This window comes from Camelus ferus, chromosome 6, assembly GCF_009834535.1.
Source record: "Camelus ferus isolate YT-003-E chromosome 6, BCGSAC_Cfer_1.0, whole genome shotgun sequence".
Taxonomy (NCBI): Eukaryota; Metazoa; Chordata; class Mammalia; order Artiodactyla; family Camelidae; genus Camelus; species Camelus ferus.
In genome coordinates, this window is record NC_045701.1 from 73,749,726 (window position 1) to 73,776,742 (window position 27,017).

At 39.9% G+C, this 27,017-nt stretch overlaps 1 protein-coding gene and 1 long non-coding RNA gene across 2 annotated transcripts in view; one reads left to right on the plus strand and one right to left on the minus strand.

Moving 5' to 3' along the window:
• Positions 1–27,017, plus strand: part of NRXN3 (neurexin 3) — a 1,622,198-nt gene that overhangs the window by 1,079,485 nt on the left and 515,696 nt on the right. The gene's annotated exons all lie outside the window — the stretch shown is intronic.
• LOC116664365 lies at positions 909–16,210 on the minus strand. The gene is made up of 3 exons (XR_004320873.1): positions 15,885–16,210; positions 6,687–6,689; positions 909–919 (listed from the first exon to the last, which is right to left on the minus strand). It is a non-coding gene; the product is annotated as an uncharacterized LOC116664365 (long non-coding RNA).

The window sequence follows — 27,017 nt, forward strand, 5'->3', positions numbered from 1 at the left end:
AGGAAGAACTTAAAAGGAAATTCTTATCATGGTAGATAGCACATTTTAGAACCCATGTGACAGAGGTCAGAAGAACTTTTCTGGTGAGCTTCACTACTCCTGTCCCAGCTAATTCTCTCAGTGTGTCAGCAGTATTTCCAGGAGAGACTGGCCCTTGTGGCTGCCATGATGTCAGATATTCACACAACCATGTGGCATTTTCATGCATGGAAAATTAGCCATCTAGTTTTAAGAGATCAATCTCAAAGACATGTTTTTATTCCTTTCCAATTCAATTAATTTCATTAAAAAATGTGCTGAAATGAAAAAGCTTTATTGCTAAACTTGGTACAGTCATAATCACATATATCCTACGCTGGGCTCAGTCATAATGTCCATTTGTTATGAGACACTCAACTAAATTAAAAAAAAAAACTTTCTGATTATGAAAGAAATGAGTTCAGTGTCCTGTGTTCTGAGTGTTGCTGTCTCATAGCACACATGGAGAGGAGGTGGCTATTAGCATAGTTCTGTGGTCGCCTGGAATGGCTCCCCTTGGCACATGAAGGAAGGCTGTCCCATTGTCTGGGTGATAAAGAGCCCAGTCTCTGAATTAGAGGACAACCATGGAAGGCACTCACGTTATCTTCTTAGCTGTTCTAAAGTGGTCTTTGGTTCAGAAAGCAGAATCTGACGGATGTGCTACAAGTCAAAATGCACTTGAGTTTTTCCTTAATCCTGATCCAGATCCATTTGACAATAGTTCCTTCTAGTCCTGGCAACAGGCCATCAGTTTTTGTTCCCGTGGTGCTCTGTGAGGACACTTTTTCTTGTATTTGTGAGTACTTTTGTGGGAAGACACAAGGGCCTCTCTCAGGGGTTGGTAACATGGTGACATTTTCAACTGCAAGTTCTGAATTTGTTTTTGTACGTGTGCTCTCTCTCTCTCTTTTTTCCTTTTTTCTTTTAGTCTTCCATTGACGTGAAGTCTTTCACTTATGTCTGCTACCTCTTACTTTTCCTCGTCCACACTTTCTCCAGATTCAGGAGAAAAAGGACAGCAATGAAAAGAGTTCCAGGGATACACTGTGAGCTCAAGTTCCAGTAAAGTTAGGGGAAATCTTTATTTTGAACCATGAATGTGCTTTCATTCCTTCCTGAGACTGGTCTTACTGGGTGGTGCTGAGGCTGGCACTGGTACTATTGGTTACTCAACAGAGTGGGCATAAATTGTATCTTAAGACCCTTCTTTTCAAAAGAATGCTCCGTTTTGTAGTTATTATATCTTTAGCTTTCCTAGAGCTATAGATCTTAATCTATATGTCTCTATGTCTATGTGTGTATATGTAGATAATTTATACTATATATATATAATTTTAATTTCTAGGTATATATGTAATACCTCACTCAAATATCTGCTATATGATTAAGCAAATTCAACAACTCTTTGAAATAATAGAAATGGGAAAAGGAGTTGTGGGTTTTATGTGTGTATATATAAAGGGGTCAGAAGTAGTAAAATTTTAGAAGTACATGTTAGAAAAAGATTTTGTGAAGTTGGAAAGCAGAAACGATAGAAGAATGAAACTTAAAAGAGATAGATGTTTCCTCTGGTGCTTTTCCTGGTGTGACTCTCCTGAGATTGTTCTGGTTATCCATGCTGTGTAACAAACAAAGCCTGAATTCAGAGGCTTACAGGTAATAAGCATCTTCTGATGTCATGGGTTCTGTGGGGCAGGAATTTGGACAAAGCATTACAAGGATGGATTGTCTCTGCATCCTGATATCTGGCATCCCCACTGGGAAGACTTGAAAACCTAGGAGTGATCCACAAGGCTGGGACCTGGAATTTCCTAGAGGCTTCTTTACTCATGCGTCTGGAATTGAACTGGAAGGATCTGAGGGCTGAGAGCTGAGCTGGGACTGTCTACATGGCATTTTCATGCAGCTTGGGCTTCTTTTCGCAGTCTGGTTTTCTGACAGAGACTGTCCAGAGAGGGAGCTTCTGGAGAGAGAACCTTCCCAGAAACCAGGTGGAAAATGCACTGCCTGTTTTCTCCCCAGAAGCACACAGTTGACACTCCCACCACATTTCATTGGTTAGAAGTGAGTCACTCAGGCTGATACAGATTCAAGGGGAGAGAAAACCATACTCCTCTTTATGATTAGGGGAGAAGCAGGGTCACACTGCAAAAGAACAAGTCAGATGGAAGATTTTTTATGGCAGTCTTTGGAGAAATACAATCCTCCACAGACATCGTTTGGTCATTTTGAAAAAGTGAGTCATGATTATATTTTTATAATATTTGGTTGAGAAGTGTATCAGGTCCCTCATCATGCTCATATAATATGGATCACTTTAAAGTGCTCTGTATTTGAAATGCTGCTTTTCTTCGTCTTTTTAAGAATGCTGTAAGATAATGTGTGGGAACTAATCAATATTACTTTCTTCATTCATATAGCTCAGTTAACAATAACCATTACTTAATAAATATTATAGGAAAAACATCAAAGAATGGAAAACAAGAAATAAATTGGAACATACAAGAAGAGACACTAGTAAATAATTAAGATGTGGAAATACTTAGGACCAAGTAGCATACACTAATGAAATTCTTGTGATTTCAACCCTTATTGCTCAAAAGAATCATCTACAGAGATAATTAAAAAAAACATAAAACTCTCGCCCCCAGAAACACTGATTTAATTGGTCTGAAGTGTGAACCAGACATCAAAATATGAAAGCTCCCGAGGTGATTCTAATGTGTAGCCAGTCTTGAGAACCATTGTTCTAATAAACCCTTTGTAAAGTGCATACGAGAAAAAGAAAAATCTTTAATTGCAATGCTTAGTTACCTTAGTGAATTCTTATTAATAAGACACTAATCTAAGCTGACACTCGTTTGCCTCTTCACTCTTCTGCGGATTATTCCACATCAGATGCTGTTGGTTTCACATCTGACACGTGGACCTTGTAGACAAAACCCACATGCCAATACCTAAAGCAAAAAGCAGAAGATAATTTCTTTCCTTGATGGTATCATTGAACCACTGGAAGAACAACCCCATAGCTTCTCTATTTTTATGTGAAATAATGTTTCTTTTTTTTTTTCTAGCCAGATGTTGGGATATTTTATAACTTGCAACCAAAGCATTTGAACTATTCCTCCTTACAAGCACATTTTCTTGATTGTGTGGTCCATCTGCTGTGCAGATCCACCACGAATTCAGATAGATCTGCGTTTGGATCCTGGCTCTGCCACTGTTAGATAACTGAGTAACCTTCAGCAATCTTTCTAGCTCACCATGACTCCATAAATTAGGGGGAAATAAATTCTACGAAATGGCCCTTGGAATGAACATCATTCAGTTTTTCATTTAACAAACCTTGACTGAGCACGTGACAGTTCCCAGATCCTGCTGTGCAGGGAGTATTTGGTGATGGACAGTACTATCATACTTTGTGCTCCCTTGAGGCAGAAAGACAGTCAGTCAGTTAAAAAGAAGAAGATGCTGTCAGTTTCTGATTGAACTTGGGATGAAACAGGATGAAGCAGAAGAGTGTGCTTGGGAGATACCTTAGGTTGTGTGAACAGGAAAAGCTCCAACCCCAAATGATAAAAGGGAGTGCTGCAAGGACCAGAAAAGCATATCTAAGGGGAATTGTTCATGAAAAAGCCTTATGCAAAAATAGGCTTAGGTTGTTTGAAAACTAAGGAAAGAAGAGAGCCTGGATGTAATCAGCAATGAAGAGAGTAAGGAGCGTCAGACTGAACAGATAGGGGGGCTTCATTATGCAAGCCGGGGGGAGGAGTTCGACTTCCCTGTAAGTCTGATGGTGAGCATTTCTGGAATTTTAAGCAAGGGAGTAAATTACCTACTTCTGTTAATGAAGAGGCAAGAGGGAAGTGGGAAGCCTAGTTAGGAGGCTATTGTAATTGTCGCAGTGGTGTCTTGCTTTGGGTTGTTGCCGGTAGCAATGAGGGAAAAGGGCTTGGGGGAGGGGAGTCATTCAATTTTGCTGTGTGCCTCAATCTGCTCTAAAATAGAAACGGTTTTTAAAAATGTACATAAATGTAAGTAAAACACTTAGCTTTACATTGTGGGCACTCAGTAAATGCTAGCTAGCTATTATCCTTGTTATGTTATCATTAGTATTAATAAAGCCTTAAGGTGAGATCTTGTTCTGTCATTAGCATTGCTTTTACAGAAAGATTTAGTAAGAAAAGCGGAGGTTTTTTTTCCCCCCAAATGTATGTGTTACATTTAAAGGCTTCTGCCCTGAAATGTGCTGTGATACTAAGAGGACCTGGTTAGCGTAAGGTCTCTACAGAGGGAGGCTACTTAATTTCGTGCTGTATGTTAACTAAGGTAAATGCAAAGAGCTGACACTTCTAATGGTTGCTTATGTCTGTTTTCACATCTGGTGGTCACATAATTATAGTTTAGCATCCCAACACAACTTTTGTCATTGGACGGTGTGGTTCTGTGATCACAACATTGTGCACCACTCAACCCAAATTAGTTTCATGATCCTACACAAGCAGTATTATTTCTCCATCAAAATGGGGACGAGACCAATGCAAATCCCCAGTGTCTTGCCTTGTTAGGATACTTGTAAGAAGCTATTTGACAGGTCATATAACCGAAGGCTAGTTTATAATGAAGGCAATGGGTCTGCATTGAAATGTAGGTTATGGTTCTCAACGTAAATATCTCTACTTCTCATTTTCTATTGGAAGACTGCTTGTCATCTTTATTTTTCAGTTTCAGGCCTGAAAAATGAGATTGAGATATGCTCTCCAGTTTAAAGGATGATGCCTGCATCAGTGAAATTGTGCTTTAGTACTTGGAGGATTTTAAAAAGTGAGGCTTCCTAGGTAGAGATGAGAATATTTTGCCCACTGTGCTTCCCCCCCTTAGATATGCTTTATTATTTAAAGCAGTTTTAGGTTCATAGCAACATTGAACAGAAAACGCAGAGTTCTTATATACCCCCGGCTCTCTCACTATCAACATCCCCCACCACAGTACTACATTTCTCACAACTGATGAACATGTGTTAATGCATCAGTATGACCTAAGGTTCATGGTTTACATTAGAGTTCATTCTTGGTGTTGTGTATTCAGTGGATTTTGAGAAATGTGTGATGACATGTATCCACCATTATGCTATTGTACAGAGTACTTTCACTGCCCCAAAATCCTCTGTGTTCCTCCTCACCCTTTCCCCTGGCAACCACTGATCTTTTTACAGTTGCCATAGTTTTGCCTTTACCAGAATGTCCTATAGTTAGAATCACACAGTATGTAGTCTTTTCAGATTGGCTTCTTTTGCTTAGTAATACGCTTTTAAGTTTCCTTAATGTTTTTTTTAATGCTTTGTTAGCTCATTTCTTTTTAGGGCTGAATAATATTCCATTTTCTGGACATTCCACCATTTACATATTCATGTGCCTACTGATGAAAACCTTGGTTACTTCCAAGTTGTGACAGTTATGAATAAAGCTGCTATAAACATCTGTATGCAGGTTTTTGTGGACATAAGTTTTCAACTCATTTGGGTAAATTATCAGGGACTGCAGTTCTTGGATTGTGTGGTAAGAGTTTGTTTAGTTTTGAAAGAAACTGCCAAACTGTCACCCAAAGTGGCTGTATCATTTTGTGTTCTCACCAGCAATAAACGAGTTTTATTGTTGAGACTTGACTGTTGCTCTGCATTGTTGACAGCACTTGGTATTGCCAGTGCTCTGGATTTTGGCCTTTCTAAGATGTGTGTAGTAGTATCTCATTGTTGTTTAATTTTCAGTCCCCTAGTAACTGTTTGATGTTGGTCACCTTTTCCTTTACTTGTGTTCTGTCTGTATATTTTCTTTGGTGTGATGTCCTTATCATTAGGCCATTTTTTCAATGGGGGTTGTTCATTTTCTTACTGTTGAGTTCTAAGAGTTCTTCGTATATTTTAGATAACAGTCCTTTATTAGATACACCTTTTGCAAATATTTTCTCTTAGTCTGTGGCTTGTTTTCTCATTCCCATGAAGGTTCTATCATGTTTTTGATCATAGAATTAGACACAGGAATAACCAAAGATTAGTAGCACATTATCTTCTATTCTTCTGGTTTCACCTGAGATAGAAAACTGATCTGTACCAATTTCCTTTTTCACAATAATTCCAGGGAAATAAAATGAAAGGGACTGGGAAGTCTTAGCAAATTCACTAAAAGTTAGAGTCAGGAGACTTGCATCCCAATTTTCTACCTACAGAGGAGGAGAGGCAGGAACCAAATAAGTAAAGCATTTATTTGAACTCTGCCTTGGCGCTGGGACATTGCTCATTACTCTGCTGAATCTATAATATGGATTTTTTTTCCCTCCACATGAAGGTTTCAATGATCTAGGTTAGGTTGCTTCAGTAAGGCTCTTTCTGGGCACTTCTAAGTTTTTGTTTTAGTACTCTTCTATCACGTTCCCTGTCTTTCCTTTTAGAAATTTGCCACTATCTTCTCTTTAGAAATTCCGCTGATAATTTAAAGGGGGTGCAGTTACTTATCTCTGTGGGCAATTAAATACTTGTCCTGGGAATGTCATGTTACTAAATCACATTTCTTATTAGAAAAAGTGGTGTTTACCCAAATGTGTATGGGGTAATGATGGTGCCAGCCCTCTACCAGTAGTTGAGATCATGTAGATGAATAAAGAAGAACTCCCTGTCCCTTTCAAGAATCAATCCATGGTTTACACATTGTTTAGCACTTTGCCCCAGCCAGTCACAAATTATCATCATTGTGCATGACAATGATAAGTCAAGGCGCTATTTAAGGACACAGAAGGGATATCGTCTCAGGGCCACGGCAAACATAAACAAGTTTGAACTTTTCATATGACTGGTAATTTTTTTTTTTTTTTTGAGAAACTATGTTTTTAGTTACCCATTACCTCAAATGACTTTATTATGATTAAATATGTTTTATATGTGGCAGAGCAGGAAGAATGGTCATACCATTCTTGGTCCTCAATGTATAATTTATTTTATTTTTATTCTAGAGGGAAAAAAAGAGAGAAAGCAGTCATTTGCCATAGAGTAGCTTAGGGAGGACATGTAAGTACCATGTGGCAGTGATCAGAGATTCTATATATCATTCCTGTGCACTTTTCAACTCTTAGGAATGCTGTTTCTTGGACAGTTACAGACAGGAAAGTGATTTTTCCTATTATGATTGTAAAAAAGGAGACCCAGAAATTGGGGCCAGATGTCAGACAGTCTAGTCTTTAGCCTGAATTGGTTCTTAACAAACTGTACAATTTTGGATAATGTATTCTCTCTTAGTATGCTTCAGTTTATCTCATTTCTAAATGAAGATAATGAGATTTGCATGACCATTGTCAATATGAGGCACAGATGAGATAATAAGTGTGAATCACTCGGGGATATATAAAGTCATTTATAAGTTTAGTAATAAAGTGTAATGCAGGAAAATAATTATTGGCTCAATTTAGTTTCTCCACACACAAAACTCAGCACATTCTTACTACTTGACAGGCAGGGCAGCATTGAGTGGTTAAGATAATAATAGATGAAGAAAGTCACTTATCTGAGCTTAGGGTGATGCCGAAATCTAAGACCTATTCAGAGTTAAGAATTATACTGGGTTGAATACTGTTCCCTCAAAATGCATGTCCTTCCCAGAACCTCAGAATGTGCCCCTATTTGGAAATAGGATTGCTTCAGATGTAATTAATTAAGATGAGGTTATAATAGAATAGAATGAGCTCTTAATCCAACATAATTGGTGTCTTTATAGTAAGCAGAGATGAAACACGCATACAGATATGTGCACCGAGGGAAAATCGCCAGGTAAAGAGGAAGACAGAGATTGGGGAGATGCAGGGACAAGCCAAGGAGCACCAAGTATTGCTGGCAACCACCAGAAGCTGAGAGAGAGAACATGGCCTTTGCTAACACCTTGATTTCAGATTGCTAGCCCCCAGAACTGGGAGAAAATTAATCTCTTTTTTGAAGCCACCCAGTTTGTGGTACTTTTTCACTACAGCCCTAGCAAACTAATATAGGAATCAAAGAGGCTGCTGAGGCCAGTTGGCCACCGAGGGGCTTCCACAGAGGCTATCTAGTTGGAGTGGCCATAACTAGATCTTGGAAGCCAGGTACATAAACAGGGATTCAAGAGGAAGGAAGACTAATGAGGAATAGTCATAAAAAAAGCCCTTGGCAATTACCTGTACCCGATGTCAGTGTTTCTGCCAGTGTCTATCTGCTCACTACCCGAGTCACTTTAATGGACTGAGATGGGTTGAACAGCTTCTGGTTTGAACAACCCCTTAAACACAAAGGAAGGTATAACCAAAATCCCAGGTATTCTGCTTTACTTTGAAAAAGGAAGCAGCTGCCCCTGGTCGTATAGCTTCTTTCCCCATTCATAGATAACCTGACATATTTAACAGTATTACTCCAGGCTTCTCTTCCTACTTCATCTTTCTTCAAAGCTCAGCATTCCCAGGAATTATTCTGGAAATGTTGGGTTATGTTTTAATTTCCTATTGGTGCCATATGTAACAGACCCCCACAGAATTCCTCGCTTAAGACAAGACAAACCTATTACCACGCAATTCTCCAGGTGTGAAGTCTGGTATGGGTTGTGCGGGACTAAAATCAAGGTGTCAACACAGTGCATTCCTTTCTGGAGGCTCTAGGGACAAATCCATTCTCTGCTCATTTGGGTTGTTGACAGGATTCAGTTTCTTGCAGTTGTAGAAGAGAGATCCCTGATTTTTGGCTGACTGTAAACTGAGGGCCATTGCCAGCTTCTCGAGGCTGCTGCATTCTTTGGCTTATGGTCTCTTTCTTCAATCTTCAAAGCCAGCAGCAGCTGGTCAAGTCCTTCTCCCATCAAGTCTTTCTGACCCATTCTGCCTCCTTATCCATTTTTTAAAGACTCATGTGATTAGATTGAGCCCTTCAGATAATCCGGGATAATCTCCCTTTCTTCAGGTCAGCTAGTCAGCAACCTCAACTCCATCCATAGCCTTAATTCCATTTTGCCATGTAACTAACAGTGTTCACAGGTTCTGAGGGTTAGGATGTGGACATCTTTGGGGCACTGTTAGTCTCCTATGGGTCATCTGCAGCTGAGCCACATGACTTCCCAACAGGACCTGAGTGGAAGAAACTAAACTGTGAGGAAGAAACAGATGTTGATCAAAACGTAGCACATGTTAATAATTAGCAAAAAGAGAGAAATCCAAGCTGCATATCATACGTGTGGTGGTTTTTAAGGTCTATCCTCTTATCAACTTGCTGATTTGAAATTTAATTGTTGAATCTACTTGATGGAAAATATTTGACTGTTAAGAACATCAGATATATCTTTGATAGGACTAGTTTCTTAATCAGGTAACAAATAACTTTATAGGTGGTGCACGGAGGAACTATGTCGGGTTGTCGGTGTCCTATGTTCAGCCTCGTTTATGGCTTTAACTTTGTGCACATTGTGTAAGTGCCTCTTGTTCCTCTTCTGATTGCTCCTTCAAACGCAATATATCCCAACCAAAGGAAGCTTATTTTTGACTTAAATTTTCCTTGCTTAATTCCATCCAGTTACCATTAGAAAATTTCATCCCATCAATTGTATCATACCATTTATCTATCACTTCCTATTTTCCTGCCCCTTTTAAACAACCTAAGAGGCACATTACTGATAAACAGTCATTGATTCTCATTTTCGTTTCAGCTCTGTTTAGTGATTTTATTCACCAAATGTGGACACATACTTATTTCTTGTTTTCTACTGCAGGTTTCAGGCATATTTTGGCATTCCTTCTCACATCCATTTAAAAATGAAACACTACAAAAAGGTGTTTTAAAAAAATATCTTTGCAGACAGTTTATTCATTCATATAAAAAATTGCTGTCGAACACCTGCTGTGGAATAGGCATTGTTCTAGGCACTAGAAGCACACCAGAGATTCAGAGGCTCCAGGTCGCTGTCAGGCGCACTGCCTTAGCGCTTCATGGTTAACCCTTGCCTACTCGGATTTTTTTTCCTCTTAACTTACATCTCTCCATCCTTGTTACCCTTTCCGTTATCTAAATTCCACATCCTGAGTTTCATTTGCCTGTGGCTTGGCTTTTGAGTGACCCTACTTGGCAAGAATTTAGTTAAGAAAATGTACCAAAGAGTGAAATATGTTAGTTCTGTACACGTTTACCATTTGTCAAGGGGTTTCCTTGTAACCCACATGAATGAATTTTCTGTTGGTAGAATTGTAACCATCCTACTCAAGCCACTAAAGAAAGTATATATTTTATTAGGGCCCCTTCTTGGTGCCCTGCCAATTCCCCCCCCTCCCCCCCTTAGGCCTCTTCACTTAATCTCCCAAATGGTAAAACCAGCCCTGACCTCAAATGTGACAGTTAAGCACATACCGATGACATCTTCCCCCAGAGCAGTAGAAAGGCCATTTTTCAAATAATGATTTAAGTAGGTCAAGGCAAACAGGATACTCACATGTGAGGAAGAAGAAACTACATATTGGACAGACTTGTGGGTTTAGATAACTTTGCTGCCCTGATGCTCCATTGTTCATTTGAATTTGCCTGGAGGGGAGGGCTCCTCAATGGAGCTGATACTGGTGACTCCCAGACCTTACGCAGTTCTTGAGAGGCAGCAGAAGCCTTCCCTGAAGTGTTAGCAGTGTCCCTGCATGCCTCAGTTGTGTAAGTTTCACTGATAAAGCTTCCTGCTCCTGAATCCTTGGAAGTGGGAGGGGGAAAATGGGCACTTGAAAGACTTTTGGGGTCTATTAAATAATTGGTTGTTTAAAATCTAAAAAAGAATTATTAAAAATAATTATTTTGAGGAACTCAGTTAACTGTAAAAATCTGCATTAAATTTAGATGTGACTAAGTAACAAAATATTTGGCGTACCAGGGCCAGTCAGGTACTTGACAAAGACAAATGCCTAATGCCTAGCTGCTTCACAGGAAGTAGCTTCTCATCCCACATCAGGGGACACTGAATTATGCCAGTCTTAGAAGAAGTTAGTAGGTAAAGAGAATTAAAATAAAGAGATGTGCAACATAGCTTCGGTCTTTCTCCATACGTATGTGAAGAAAGAGAATGTATTTGCGCCTTGGGCTCATTAGCAAAATACATTAGCTATAGCTGACTGGTTTGCCCCTGGTGCTTGCCTGCGGTCTCCAAAGGGAGGAGATTCACAATTAGGTTTTGAGCCTGGGAAGCTTGGAAAGCTCTTCCTATCAAAAATCAGATAGGCATTTGGAAATGTAAATATATCACATTTCCTTCTGGATTACACATGTGCTAAAGTTCACCTTTTAATTTTTCAGAGGTGAGTCATGGCTCACTCTTTATTCACAGCACCTTTGAACTGAGATTCCAGATGGACGTTTAGCCCTCAAATGGGGAAAAGAGATCAGCTGTTATGACCCCCTTCTTCATGATTAGCAGCCTGAGCCCCTAAGAGGTTGAAGAAGAGACTTAAAAATCTCAAATATTTAACAGCCTGGTCAGGACGAGGACCAGGTTAGTCTAATTTCTTGCATAGTTTTTTTTTTTTTTCCCCTTCTCTCCATTGACGTGGTGCTTGAATAAACATCTTAAATAGAGAATATTTCTTCCTCTTGTTTAAGAGGTCACCTAAGATAGTATATTTTCTAATCCCATTAAGCATGTTTTATAAGACTTCTGTGCCTTTAAAATCAGTTTAATTGGAATAAAATTTGACACTTCATTGGTGGTGCTTCTCCACGTTGAAACTTCCATTCTATTTTGACACTTAGCTTATTAATTTCCCATTTGTTTGATTTAAAGTGGGGTTTGAAGGGCAAATGGCCAGCTCTGGCCAGATGCTTTCATCTGGTCACCACACCCCTTGAGTTCTCTGATAAGGATCCATACATTGGATGGTGGGTAAATAGCCGTTTCAGGAGAGAAGGCAAGAGCTGAAGGCAGGCCAGGGGTGACTCTCCCAGCTTGTCAGGAGGAAGAAGGAGTAAAGACAGATCCGTCCTGTTTGTCAGGAGCAGAAAGGATGTTGGTGAAAACTAACTCCCGGGAAGGGGATGTGTCAGAAAGATGGATTACCCCTGGAAGTCAGGACTGCTTTCCCAGTGGGCAGCAGCCCACTTGGCATATCATTTGCCAGCTGTCCGTCTTATCCTAGTATGTCTCTGTCTTTTCCCTCTTTTGCGCTGCCAGTGACAAGCCACAGAGCCTTCAGAATAGCGAAAGGCCTAGCAGGGAGGGGTAACTTGTTTGCAGCGAGTGAATATTCAGCATGCACATTCTTCCTCTCATACTCCCAGAAGCTCTCAGAAAGGACAGACCCTGTGGGGGAAACTCTTTAAACGAACACCTTATTAGAGAATGATCCTGTTAGGTGAATAAAAGGCTGATTACATACCCAGAGGTGCGCTGTAATGAGGCTCAGAGTAACTAAATGAGGCAATCTGCTGCACTCTGTGTCTGGACTTGAGCCTAAGCATTTCAAACTGGCATCTGGAAAAAGAAAGGGCTCTGGGGAAAACCACACAATAGACTGGAAATATTTCATCTTTTTTTTTTCTCCTAAGGGGAATTTAGGACGTATTTCTTGGGTAACAGTTTTGAAGAAAGAAGATTGGTGTGAGAGAGAAGCTTAATGTGGGCGTGGCCACTTCATACAGCTGAACTGCAGGCATTTTCCTGCCTTTGTAGGAGGCTGAGCGACCCAGTGGACCCTGCCCATCTCTTTAAAGCCATAAATGTTGCCTGGCCAAGAAGTCTAGCATAGCATCTCAGCTTCGTTGAATGGAGATTGTTGAAGAAGTTTGAAGCGATAGCCATTATGTTCCCTATAGGAGTAAGTGGGACATGAATTTACTTTCCACTCTTGTGAATTAGTCACGTAAAACATGGGTCCCAGGTTGAAATCAACAACCTTGGATATTGCTGTCTGGTCTTGTTTATATTTAAAGTCCTCCCTGGGAACAGCTGTAACCCAGAAGCCCATTTCATTGAAAGCTTACTGGCTTTGGGGATGTATAAGGAAAATTTCTTATTTGGTGAATCATTGTCCTAAATGATTCACTCTGTGAAGCAAGCATCTCTGTGATCCTCTCTTCTGCTGCCCACTTTCTCCCTGACAGGTGTAGGCAGGGTGCTAAAGTCTACATAAGACTCTCGCCTGTGAACCAGAAGATTGGGTTCTCAAAGAGGCAAAGACAGTTGCTAGTATCGTGACCAGCTACTGCTGTTTAATATTTCTGAGCCTCATTTTACTCATCTGTAAAGTGGGGAGAGCAATAGTTATTCTGCCTTGTATCCTTTCCTCAGTGTATAAGAGATATTGAGAGTACCTTAAACACTATCATGAGCCATTATGGGGTAGGTTATGCTCATTCAAGGCACCTGATTTTTATTTTAAATTGTTCTGGAATATCTTATTATTCTGGACCAGTGATATGTAAGGCCTTTCTTATTCCTCAAGCACACACATAGTATTTGTTTCAAACAGGATTTCAAAAGCAAGACCAAATAATTAGAATCTCGGGATCACACTGTTGGGAGTTCTTGGCCCTCTGGGACTTGACTTTCCCCATCCTTATTTCACTGGGAAGAGAACTAGGTAGATTTTATTCTGAGGCTAAAGAGAACTCTTTAAAGTGTCCTTAGGGATATGAATAGATCAGTTGTCATTTAGTCCCTTAATATGGTTAGTTTCCAAAATGTAAAAAGGGCTGAGATAGCATTTGTTTCCCATAGGTTTCAGTCAGAGCCAATGCAGGGTACTTGTTAGTGTCATAATGATGGGCGGCAAAAGCTGTTAAGCTGATCATTAAAGAAAACCAAACGTCCTCTCTATCCCCCAACTCCACCCCCATTTAATAGTCTGCTTAGGTGTAAAAGTGTCCCACGTTTACAATAGGATGGTGTGATGCTCAACTTTCGGCTCAATGGAGGATGGCAATGCTGATCTGTTTCTCCAGGGACTGTTTTCCTCAGACTAAGGACTAGCCCTACCATGCGGCTCAGATCCCAGAGAAGGGAGGCAGAGGCATTCAGTGATTAAATAGCCAGTAGGTTCTGACTTCTCTGCCAGCTAACCAAAGGGAAGAATATCTTCTCAATTTTGTCGCTCACGAGCAGCAGTTGAGCTTGTCTTAGAAGCATCTAAGCAGATAAACCACATTTAAAGAATAGGTTAGTAGGCTTTTTATTTTATGAGGTGGTAATTCTCTACAATGGGGGCAACTAAAATTACCGTTCCACTGGGAAGCAAATTCTAAGCTGACTATGATAGGGTAAGGATTGATAGGAGAGGAAAGTTGAGATCTCAAGAGCTACAGGAAAAATGAAACAAAAACATATTAGGCATTTAAAAGTTAATTAGCTACTTCTATTGGTCTCAGAGAAGAACACGGACATCTAGGGAAGTGATTAGAAAGGGGAGAAACATTCAGAGTATTTTATATGCTGTGAAGTGGAAACTGAGGCTCAAAAAGCTTAAATAATTTGGCTCAGGGCACATGGCAGGAGAACCTGGTATTAGAATCTGGATCTGAGCACTGTGTTCATCTGACGACAGCGCTGAAGGGTGAATTGCTCAGCTTCTGCGTCTTACGGAATCTGAAATTGCTGCTCCTTTCCACTTTGATTCATACTCTATGTCCACCCCCACCTCTTTAATCTGATCTTCCTTTGAAAAAATATTTTAAGATCCTGATTAAGGAACAAAGTATATTAAATGAGTGGGTTCATATCCAGGTATCTGCTATCTTGAAACTGTATTAAAAAGAGGACCTCATTTTTAAAAATGGAAAATCCCTATCAATTACACTGTCCCGAATATATTTTTTTCCTCTTGAATGCTTTAGAAAAAATACCTCATATTTCTTGGCTGTTGAATGGCTCGATATTGACTTAGAGTGTATCTCTCCCTACATTCCCCTACGGGTTGCTCACTTTCAGTGATACCTGCTTTTAGTTGGAGAAATTCTTTAAATCACAGGTACCACATTAGGATTTCTTTCAGTGAGGATGACAGATCCAATAAACTGCGTGGGTGTGAAGTACAGATAAAGGTAATCAGATCTCATGCTTCAGGGAATAAACTGATTACCTATGATGGTCAGGAAGAAATTTTTCCCATTAGCATCCTGTGGATGGATACACAAACTGAGAGCAGGATCCAACTTTCTGCTATTCTAAAGCTTTCTTATAGGACTTCATTATGCACAGAGTATAAAATCTGAACCTATGATATAATGTGCTGCGTATGATGGTTGTCATATGCAGGTAAGTATTTAGTATGCAGCAAAATAAATACTGTAACATTTGAGACACAGTTCTATTTAGATAACTGAGAGTGATTCGTTTAAGATAAACTACTTAAAATCTTTTCATGTTTCCTCCAGGGATCTCAAAGTACCTTCCCAAAATGAGCTCATTAATCCTCATGAATATTCTGTCAAATGAATTCTGTTAAATTTCTCTGAAAAAAACAGGTCAATCTTACTAACCAGTAAGCCCTTATAGCACCAAGTTCTCATAGCAGCCTAATAATCTTTATTGCCTTGAAATCTCATTAGAGATTTGACTTCTAACACCATTATTCTAGGTAGAATTTTTTCATTGGTAGCTCACTTTTCTACATTCATTCCTCCGACAATTCCTGTGGTGAGTCAGCAATGTGCTAAGTGCTAGACGTAAAATGATAAATAGGGCTTAAGGTCTAGTGGAAGCAAGCTGGGAAGTTCTTTCAAATATATTAGCAAGAGCCCTCTTCATCCACTGTCCTCCTCTTACTGGACAGGTCATCAGATCACCTAGGCTTTGACATATGTACAACCCGGTCTGATTCATGATTTGGTCCTAAGAGCTTACAATGGATTCCAGTTAGCTCAGGTGACATTTTGAGAGACTTGGTCATGCTCTACTTTAGAAAACTCTTGGAAAAACGTGGGTTCTTGCAAAACCTGGAGTGGTCTCTACTCTGGTGTAACTGCAGTGTATGCGTGTGTCTATGTCTGTGTCTGTGTGTGTGTATGTTGATCAGAAACTCTTTATAAAAGGTGATTAGATTTATGTTTGACGAGATTTTCCAGTTAAATTCTAAAGACATGTCCCGTGTAGATCCTAGAAAAATGATAGAGGATAACAATTAAGGGACCCTTTTAAACTGGATAGCCATAGTTAAGTTTTAAGTTTGTTTGTTTGTTTTCTTTTTAATATTCTTTTGGATCAAATCATGACAGTGTCAAAACTTGCTGCTATTTGACTTGAAGACCTGACATGCAGGAATGGTCTAAATAATTTGGAGAGAAAAGATCTGTGGAATATTTAAACATTTCTTTTGAGTGACGTTGTTTTGCTTACAGAGTGGGTAGCACTTTCTCCTCTGGAAGTAAACAGGACCTTTTCAGTTTGATACCTGAAGGGTGTATGAGAAAACAAATAAGATCACGTTCACCTGGGGCTGTGCCTTCAGCCCAGCATTGGCTACACTAACAGCACCAAATACATTGGTGATTTTGCTGAAAGAAAAAAATCATTAGACTGCTGTTTCCCAAAATACATTCCCTTAAAAGCCAGTCCTATGGTATGGTCCTTGAAAATTAAAAGAGGGAAGATATTCAATGGTAAAAATATGTTTTTATATTACTCCTGCCCTTAGGTAGTCACAGAGCATATTAGCAAATTAAAGGTTTTGAGAAGTCTTCGTCTATGCATACATTTTAAATTTTATTTAACTCAAGGTTTCTCAAATTCATTTGACTATTCACTTGTATAATGTTCATTGATACAATACTGACTAATATTCAGCTCCTGGGAACACAATTTGGGGAATACTGTACTAGAAAAGATATATATATAAACTAAGTCGGGGGAATCCAACTAAGTAATGGAGTGCTAATTTACATTAATAAGTTATTTAGTACTTTATTTTATGCAGCGTTCCTTTTAATGTGAGTTTCTCAAGTGCATTAAAATAGTATTTTAAGTGGTTTTTAAAAACATTAATCATTTTTGAAAAAATGATAAACATGCTTTAAAAAATTTAAACTTACTAATTCCCACTCCTGCCCTGTCTCCCGCTCCAGCAAATCATCTCAGTATTTGATTTATGCGAGCTCAATTTATATTCAGCTTTTCAGGGCATTTCTTATGCCACATGAGAGATGTCATACCTATATTTATCTAAGAAAGGGCAAAAAAACCCCTACTTCTGAGTAGCCACTAAAAACTATGTGACAATAGAGGACAATAATAAGAGGAAATTACCTGGTTAAAAGGGTCAAGAAACCTTTATTTTCCCTTGGTTTGCTATGGGATTTGGGCTAACAAATAACCTCCCTGAGTCTTGCTGTATAATTAAAATGACTATTAACTTCCCACCACCTGAAAGTGAATGATGTGAGGATTAAGCAAGAATGGAATTCTGACCTTTGAGTAAATACCTTCAGAGATTTAACAGAAAGTGTCCTCATTTCTAACCAGTGCTTCCATACATGGCTGTGATTTCATTCACCATCCAGCTCTGATTTTATGCTGTCATTCTTAACACATATGCTCCCTGTCGTCTGTTCCCTTGTTTTCCCTCTGTCTAGTTGGGCTGTTGTCAGTAATACTTGCATTTCAGTGAAAAGTCCATTGGAAGAAAAATAATTTTGGTGGGGGGCGGGGGGGGACACAACATGGATCAAGAGACAAGTAAACACACGTGGTAGATCTCTGGTCCAGAGTTGATTTACTCAAGTCTTATGAAAAATAATCATGGGGCAAAGTGTTTAGGTGATGGAAGTGTGAAACTGTGATGAGTGGCTTGTGAGTAAATGTTAAGAGTCATGATTTCTATTTCCCCTGATAAGTAAAATGCCCTTTGATAAGACAAAGAATGACCTAAGGTCATTTGGAGTTCAGTTATCTGATTCTGTGCATTCTTCTTTACTCTGTAGAGATTTTACCGTATCTAATTACTCTTTGAAGACCCCAGACACCAGCTCTTCTAAAATAATGTTCCTTCTGAAATTGCCAACAGTTATACAGTTTGGCTGTCTGCAAATTCACTGCACATATGGCTCAGCAAGAGAATAATTGCACTTTATTGATATCTTTTCACAATGCCATGAGAAAAAGTAGAAAAGAAACTGGCTGAAGCTGTGAAAAAATGAGATATATTTATAAACCTGAGATGTCAGCTTTCCAAATTTGTTTCAGATCCAGATACCACATACATATGCTTGCACTCACCTTCACATTTCCACAAATTCATATGGGAAACCACTCCATGATTTATCTGTAGGCATTAGACATATGAATATCTATATAGTGTCGTAAGTATGTGTATGTATTCTATGCATGGATGTAATTCATGCATATGGTTGTGAGATATGAAATATGATTCATAATTTGCTGGTGTTAGTAATTTTTCCTTAATACTCAAACTCTCGATATGTAAGCTTAGGAGAAAAAATTAAAATATATGAAAATTCTCTTCTTTCCTTCAACATTCATAAGAGCGTTAAACTGTGTATTAATTGTTTCCCAGGGTGAATAAATTATCCTGACCTCTTTGCCTGGAGGTTGCTTCTTCTTAGAGTGTGTTAGATCCGTGTATCATAAAATGACATAAACTGAGATCCCCCCTCCCTTATTTATTTCTGATAAAAATATTCACAGCTTGCAAACATGTACATATGTATATATATAAAATCACCCTCACTAATTATATCATGTAGCATCACAAGTGTGTTGTTATTTTATTTGACTTTTTTTTCACTTGTAATATTTTGTTAAATTCTGGAGGCTGCTTGAAAAATTAATTAAAATGAACTTGTGTCTCAACATTTCATCGCAGCTGAGGGATACAGAAAAGGGAAAGGAGAGCCGCGATGAACTGATTGGATAAGAGGCAGCCGCTGGTTTTACAAAAGGATCAGGGCTTGCTGGGAGTCTATGTAGAATGTTGTAAGGGCTTACTTAATAGCTAGCTGTAATGAGATTCCAAATTACAAATTGATGTTTGAAGATAACAGAGAAGATGAGAACTGGAAAGCAGGATATTGGAAACAAATGGAGAGCTATCTAAGCTCAGTAAAACCTGGGCAAATGCCGTGGCCAAAGTGGAGTGGGGAAAATCTAAGAAGGAGTAGCCCTTAGATGTAAGCGTATGGCTGCAGGGCTGGGAGGGACCTGGTGAGAAGCCTGTTGTTCGTCCCTTGCCTTCTCTCTGCCTGGAGATCAGAAGAGACACTGGGCCTTCTCTCCTTCATCCATTCCACAGAGAAGAACGTTGTCTCTGTTCTTGGTGTCTCAGGTTCCTAGACATGCAGCTGGCATGGTTGCACAGGGCCGTGTACTTAAAAGGGGCCTGTGCTTAGTTTAGTGCTCTGCTGTCACCATCTGGGAAGTTTCAATAATTTTTAAATAATTTTCATTTTTGCACGTCATTTTACTGGGCGTCGTGAATTATATAACCAATCCTGATGGTGGACATGCTGAGTGTATAAATACTTCGATTAATTACACACTTAAGCCATTAATCATAAAGTAATATTTATACACCTAACAGTCATACATATACCTTGACATATTACTCCCATGCAGGAAATGAGGCACTGGAGGAGTGAAAGTTGTACATGTGGGTCTATGGTCCAGGAAAGAAGGTAAACTAAAAAAAATTGTTGAATCTAATCAATATCACTATTGAAAGCATCTTACCTTCCAAGGCCAAGAACTATGATATTATAGATATAAATATAAATATACATATATATACACATACTGTGTACCTATGTGTGTATATGTATATATGTAATACAATAAATGATAGCTATTAGTAATATATCTTATTTTCCTCCTTACAGAAATATAGCAATATAAGTAGTCAGTAGGTCTAGAAAAATTCCAAGAATCTGGGTTTTTAAACAAGTCTCCCAAGAGTTTCTTGATGCAAGTGATTTCTGGACATGCTTTCTAAACACTAAGTGAAAAGATTGCTCATGTTGTGTTTCTAACATTTACTTATAATTGGGAGAATTTGGTGACTATTTTTTCCCTAGTAGCCCTCACCAGCAGCCTCAGAGAAAGAATGTTGTAACCAGAATTCCTATGTGTTGTTTGGACCCCCATTCAAAAGCACAGTAAGACATTGGCCTCACCAAGCAGGACCCTACATATAATTCATTCCCCACTGGGTGCCACGCCACTACCAGTGTAAGATTGTTCACAAGTGCAGCCAACTAAATTAGGGGCAAGGACATTTTGGAAACAGCTTCTGGAAATGTGGCCTGTCACCTACCCACTCTGTATCAGAGATCTGGAATGAAGAGAGAGTTAAAAATACAATAGTATGTCTGTTCAGAAGAATACTCACTGGTCATATAGAATTTTTTACTCCCACCCACGTCTTCTGAATGGAAAACGCTGGGAAGTTAGAGTATTTTATTGTGCCTGTTGGGACTTCCTCTCCTCCTCCCCCTTTCCTTCTTTTCCGTGCTTCTTTTTACATATAAAGCTATTGTTAGCATTTCAGGGACTGCCTTAACTCCATCTGTTCATTCCAGCAATAGGCATTTAGTCAGCACCTACTGTATGCACTGTATAAGACACCACAGTGGATAAAAATATATACAAAAAACGTCACGCAGCAGATACTTCCCGAGGGCCACTTTGTGCCAGTCTCACATTCTGACCTATGACTAAGGATACAGACCCCATCCTGAAGGACCTGGCATTCCCATGCCTATATCTAAACAACTATAAAAAATAATTTAAAACAAATCAATAAGATATCAGTCAAATGCTATGAAATTTCAGAGGCAGGGAATGTTTCAATCTAAAGTAATCGGAGAAGGCGTCATGGAAAACATGCCATTTTATCTGCCCTCGAAGGGTAAGAAGTATTTATGTAAGAGAAGACACCCAAGGAAGGCATTCTAAGTCATGGGAAGGCAGGCACACAGAGGTGAGAGGGTGTGGGGCAAGCACTGGGGATATAAAGCGGTTAATTTGATTTTAAGTATCTAGTATATAAAAAAGAATAGTAAATAATACAACGAGAAGAGAGAACAAAGGCCAAAAAATGGGATGCTGAGCATAGGGACTAAGAACCTTAGTCCAGACTCTCTTCTCTAATTTAGCTTCCATGAGAATGGTATCCATCTAGATGGAAGATTACTTTTCTTCTCCTATGTAAATTTCTTCTCTATAGAAAAATTTACCCTCCTCCCTCCAGTCACGCTCCAGGTCCCAAAGAAGTTTCCCTCCGTGGTACCTCGCAAAGTCAGCCTCTCTTGGGAATTGCTCACTAGCGCACCCCGGAGCATTCTGATGCTTGTTTCCCATAGGCTCCTTAATAGCCTTCACCTATTACTCACCTCCTAGACACTTAGTGGTTGCTGAAAGGCCTTTTTTAAAAAAGTCAGTGTTGTTTTATCTTGTTTAAAATCCTTGATCAAGGCCACAGGCAGCCCTGATGGTCTCTGGGCCCTTGGCAAGAAAAGAATAAACTCAATGCACACCAGTGAGAGATCACAGATCACAGCCTTTTCCTCTGACAACTTTTTGGCATCTTTGGCTGCCCTTCTTATGTGCTTGTCATTGTGCTTCCTTACATCAATCTCATAAAACATCCTTTTTCTCATGCTTGACATATTGATATCATCCTATCACAGATAAAACACAGAGCAATGTAATATGGGCAGGTGATGGAATTATTTGCAATGCACAGAAATCTCTGCTGATGTCTAAGACTGGTGCAATATTAAACACATTACTTTCCCTGACAGGCATTTTCATTACATCCATGCCATGTAGGTGAAGAATCTAAAAGTGAAATCTTGTTTCTCCTAACAGGGTCCATGCAATAAAGTTAAAAAGTGTGTGGGTATGTTTGTGTGTGTGTGTGTGTGTGTGTGTGTGTGTGTGTGTGTGGTTCTCTCTCTATATATTTATCTTTACAAAATATACAGTCTCTTATTTAAGCCACATTTGAATTTACTTGGAGAAATGACCCAAATCCCAGAGAACTTACAGTAAAAACAATCACTTTTTATGAGACCAGTATTCTTATGATTGGTGGTGTCACGTGGGCAGATTTGAAGGACCATTCTCAGATGGGACAGCTTAAAAAATAGCCTGGTAAAAATCAAAGGAGACCAACATTAGAAGGCCAGTTAGTCCTCCAGAATGAGAGAATACAGATCATGGTCTTGTCAGAAAGCGAACCATATACAAGGTGGGTAAGACGGAAGAGTATAGTAATGACAACAGCAACAACAAAAGGTAGCATTTCTTGGGGATTTCTTGTGCCAGCAACGTTCCTGTGTTTTACATTCATGTTTAAAAATTAAATTCTTACAACAACCCAAAGAGGCAGGTAACTGATTATACCTATTTACCAGACGAGAAAAACAAAATTCATAAAAGTCATGTAATTCGTCCAAGGTAACACCTCCATTGACTCAAGCCCAGGCCTGCCTGACCACAAAGTGTAGACCTGAACTGGTTGAAATTGTATACCCTGATGGAGAGGGAAAGCCCAGATTCTAGAAGATCAGCTAAAGAAATGTGCCAGGCCAGTCAGCAGGAACACTGGCTCTGAACACCGGCCTGTCCACTGTCTGTCTACTCACTGCTGCTGGGTGGCCGAGATCTTTTATGTAAGTAGTTGTCGCTCTGGGGGGTGTTTTGATTATATACCCGCTGGATTCCATTGGTAACGTTTACTTACGCTCCCTTGGACCTAAAGCTGGAGTGAAGGTTGTTACCTCCAGGTGAGGAAGAGTTGTAATTCAAATGGTATTTTCTCTTAGTTCTGTTTTCCCTCTGGCAGTCTTCTCACGAGGCAGGATGTTAGAGGCCTACATAACCCTAGTGTCTCTTTGTAGCTTCCGCCTGGAAGGAAGAGCTTTCTAAGAAGGAACTTGGGGTTCACTCACTACGTACTTTCTCTGCCGGGACAAGAATAGTGGAGACTATTTTACGACAGCTCGTGCCCTCCTCACATCCACCATTGGGTAGTATGCTATTAATGTACAGGAATTTAAGAGCTTTTCACTCTCATAATTTTACTGAGAGAAGAAAGCCAGAAGAATCTTAGTTGCCATTAACATGACGCAGTTAACAATTTATTCAGCTGCCCTTTCAACATAGAAGTTGAGACATTAGTCTTTTCTGTGTTTCAGATGAGCGAAATGAGACAACGTATTCGTACATTAATTCAGCAGATGTTTTTGATAACCTCCCATATACTAGGCACTGTCTAATCTGGGAGGTAAATACAATGGAATACAATATTAAAGCTTAGATTCTTTATCCTTCAGGATTTTGCAAGCTAGTAGGGGGAGCAAACACAATGACAGGGTCGATGATACCATTTGTGAAGTGTGATGTTAGAGACGTACATGGAGCGTCGTGAGTGCTGGGCAGGTGACCAAGTGGCTTAGCTGGACTTGGGAAGAGGGGATCCCTGTGGGATGTAACACCTGGGCAGAGCATTCCCTGAGAGTATGATCTACACAAAAGTCATCTTTTTTTTAAGGTATACTGTGTGCTGAACTGAATACTACGGGCTTTACATGCATTGTCAAAATCAATCCTATCCTTCAAACAACCCCATGGAATGTGTACTATTCTTATCACCATTTTATAACCTTTGCAAGTGGCAAAGCAGAGACTTGAGCGCATGCTCTTTGGCTTCAGAGCTCAGCTCTTCACAAAGATGCCACACTACCATTAACTCTAGCATGTCACCTAGGAGTATCTCTAAGCAAAGCTAGTTCTTCTTGGACTCAGTAATCACTCTTGCCCTTAGGCAGTGAGCTTGGTTTTAGCTTTTGATGAATTTCCTTTCTGAAACAGAAGTTAATGATAAAAGTAAACCTGCAGATAGATATCAGCTTTGATGTTAGCAGGTCAGCCCCAAGGTCTAGGCATAAGTACACGTATCCAGTGCTCTGTGTTATTCACAGAACACATCTCCAGTGTGACACTATGTTGTGTGACAGCACATGACCACAGCCTGATCCCTCTCAACCCCGTGGTCCCTGGCCTCTCGAATGGGCCCAGCAGCAAAACACTTTGCCTGCCGAGTGTGGTGCTTTTCTGACACAAGTATTTTCTTTTATATTCTGGAGACCAAAAAAAACATTTTCTCTCATTAACCTGCCAGAGTCTTAGGGAATTCTGGGAGGTCAAGTTCAGTCTCATAATGCATGAATATTATTTATCTTGAATGCTGCAAATTTGGCATATTGAGGTGGGGGAGGTGACAAGGTAAGGTAGATTTATTAGCATCCTGCCAGGAAATCTCACATGAGCAGTAGCGGTTTGTCAGAAAATTCAGTATAATTGATGGGAGCAAGTTGGACTAATTCTTAGCAGATCCACACTGGCTCTGTTCACACCTTTCCTTTACAGACAACAAAATATACTGAGCAGAGAGCTCATTAAGACCTTCCTACAAACACACTCTTTGCACCAGGTTTCTTTCCTTTGCCTTTCTTTCATATAATTATTTCAGTTACTTGAGAAGATACGAGCATATATTGGAAGCATTACTGAATAGGCAATGATTTTTACTCATTTGTATGTATCTTTTAACTTTCCAAGGGAAAGCTTATACTCCAGGGAATAAGGATTAACAAGAAGCTGGTATCTATTCTGTGTTTCACTCTGCTTTTCCTAAAGGATTAGAGGTTTCAACCATTGGGTCTAAAAGCCATCAAGGCAGAGATATAATAGTGCAAAGAGGTTGGCCTTTGAATTAGGACACTTGGGTTCCAGTCTCAAGCCTCCAGCTTGCTAGCTCTTTGGCCCTGAGCCAGTTATTTAAACTTGCTGAGCTTTGGTTTCCTTGTTCAAAAGGTGAGGTTAATAATACCCATCTCACAGGGTCCCTAATAAATATTAAATGAAACAAAAAATGTCAGTTACTTGACCTAAGCATCTTTCAATTTCTAGTTCAAGCACTACCTCCTCTGAAAAGCTTTCCCTGATGTGCCCAAGACACAACAGCCGCCATTTATTGAGAAGTTATGAGGTTGCCATACACTGTGTAACATAGTTTGCACGCTGTATGTCTTTAAATCTGCAGAATTGAGAGATGGAGGAGAGACTGCGGAAAAGAGAGACAGATAAAGAGAGAAACAGAGAGAACCAGAGTACAAGGTTGGGTGGGGAGAGAGAGAGAAGGAGGGAGAATAAGAGAAGAAATCTTGGTCAAGGTATCTGTCCTTTGTAAACTTTAGTTTCCTTATCAGTAAAGCATTAATAAAGCCGCCATCTTAAGTCTAGCTGGATAACTACATGGGATGATTTCCATTACATGTTTCCCACAGTGCCTGGCGCATAACAAACTCTTAATAATAACATCTGATATTATTGTTTCTGATGATAAGTTCCCTTTTTGCTGTAAGCATTCCTAGCACACATTGTGTTCTAGATTCCATCCTCTGATCTCCATCGTTCATTTCAATTTCTACCTCCTCTGCCTCCTTTGAGGAAACCAGAGTCTGTGGTTTTTCATCTCTGGACAAAGTCCATCACACAGAAACACAGATTATTTTTGAAGAAAAAAAAAAAAGTGGGAGAGAAAGAAGGAGGGAGGAGTACAGTAATGTGCTTGATAAAGTGTCAGAAGCTGCACAGGGTGGTGAGCTAGCACGGGGAACACTGCAGGAGTAGCAGTCAGCTCAGGTTCTGGTCAGAGCTTCCCACAGGGTCGCCGCGCCGTCTGGGAAGTGACACGGCTGTAGTGGTAAACTGGAAGAGCAGCACAGACAGACAGAGTTGTCCGCACATTATACGTGTGAATTTTCACGTGTGTTCCTTACTCCTTTCTTCCTCTGGGAGGAATTGATTCTCCAAAGGAGACTTGTCACAAAGTAGCATCTTCCCATGGCTGGGAACACCCGCTGTGAAAGGTTCCACCAATGAAAGAATTTGATTAGTTTTAAGAAAGTGGACTTGTGATCAAATAGCCAACATTGCAAAGGGAGTCGAATTGCTTCCGTTCTATCTTAGGCTAAAACAATCTGGCCCAGTCAAGGATGATTTTGGCCTGGGAAGCCCCGATTTCCAACCCAGGCTGACTGGCCTATTCCCAGGTCCAGAATTTTCCACATGCCTTTTTGTTTCACTCATGGAGTAGTTTCAAGGAGCCAAATTAAACAGCCCTAGTGAGAGTGTTGTATAGTAATGGTTGTAGTACCAACTTTGTCTGAGACTCTTCTCTGTGCCTGGCACACCCACCCAGCCCATTCAACTAGTCACACGCAGCCTTGTCTTCATCCAGCACAACCTCACCCTTCCCTTGCCCTTGCAGTCGGTCTTCAAAAGTGTGAACACCTTTCTTGACACACTCACTTCTGCCTCTTCTCACATCATGGTCTTCTTTAAAAGTCAGGAATTTCGAAAGGAAATTGAGGTCATAGGAAGTGAAAGATACGGGCTAACCCTGTTGCAAAGTGTATCGGCATCGGAGGGGGCAATAGCTCAGTGGGAGAACGTGTGCGTAGCGCCCACCAGGCACCGGCTTCAACCCCCGGTGCCTCCATCAGAAAAAGAAAGAAATAAAATAAACTTGATCGGCATCAGTTACTATACAGCAGAGCTGGATGGGGCTTTCACATGAGGTTTTCTCCTTCCTGTAATAAGGCTGAAAAATAATTTTGAGGTAAATTTTTAAAAATGGAGAATTCCACCTAAAAATGAAAATCATTAGCTACTCTTGGCAAGCCCGAAGGCATTGCAATAATGTCTTCTGCAGAGTCCGGGCCTGCAATCTCTTGTGGCAAAGATCTGCCAGAGATCAGGAGCAGTGGTTTCAGAGATTATTCGAGGGGCTGCAGTTTCCACGTTTCCTTTCACCCCGCCGACAGCAAAGCTGGTTGTCAGTTCTAACAATAACAGCTAAATATGAAAATGCTTAAATGCTAGAAACCTTACACCCAGCCTGCTTTATTAATTTGCATCACCTGCTTGAACTCTGGAGACGTTTGATCGTGCAAGCAA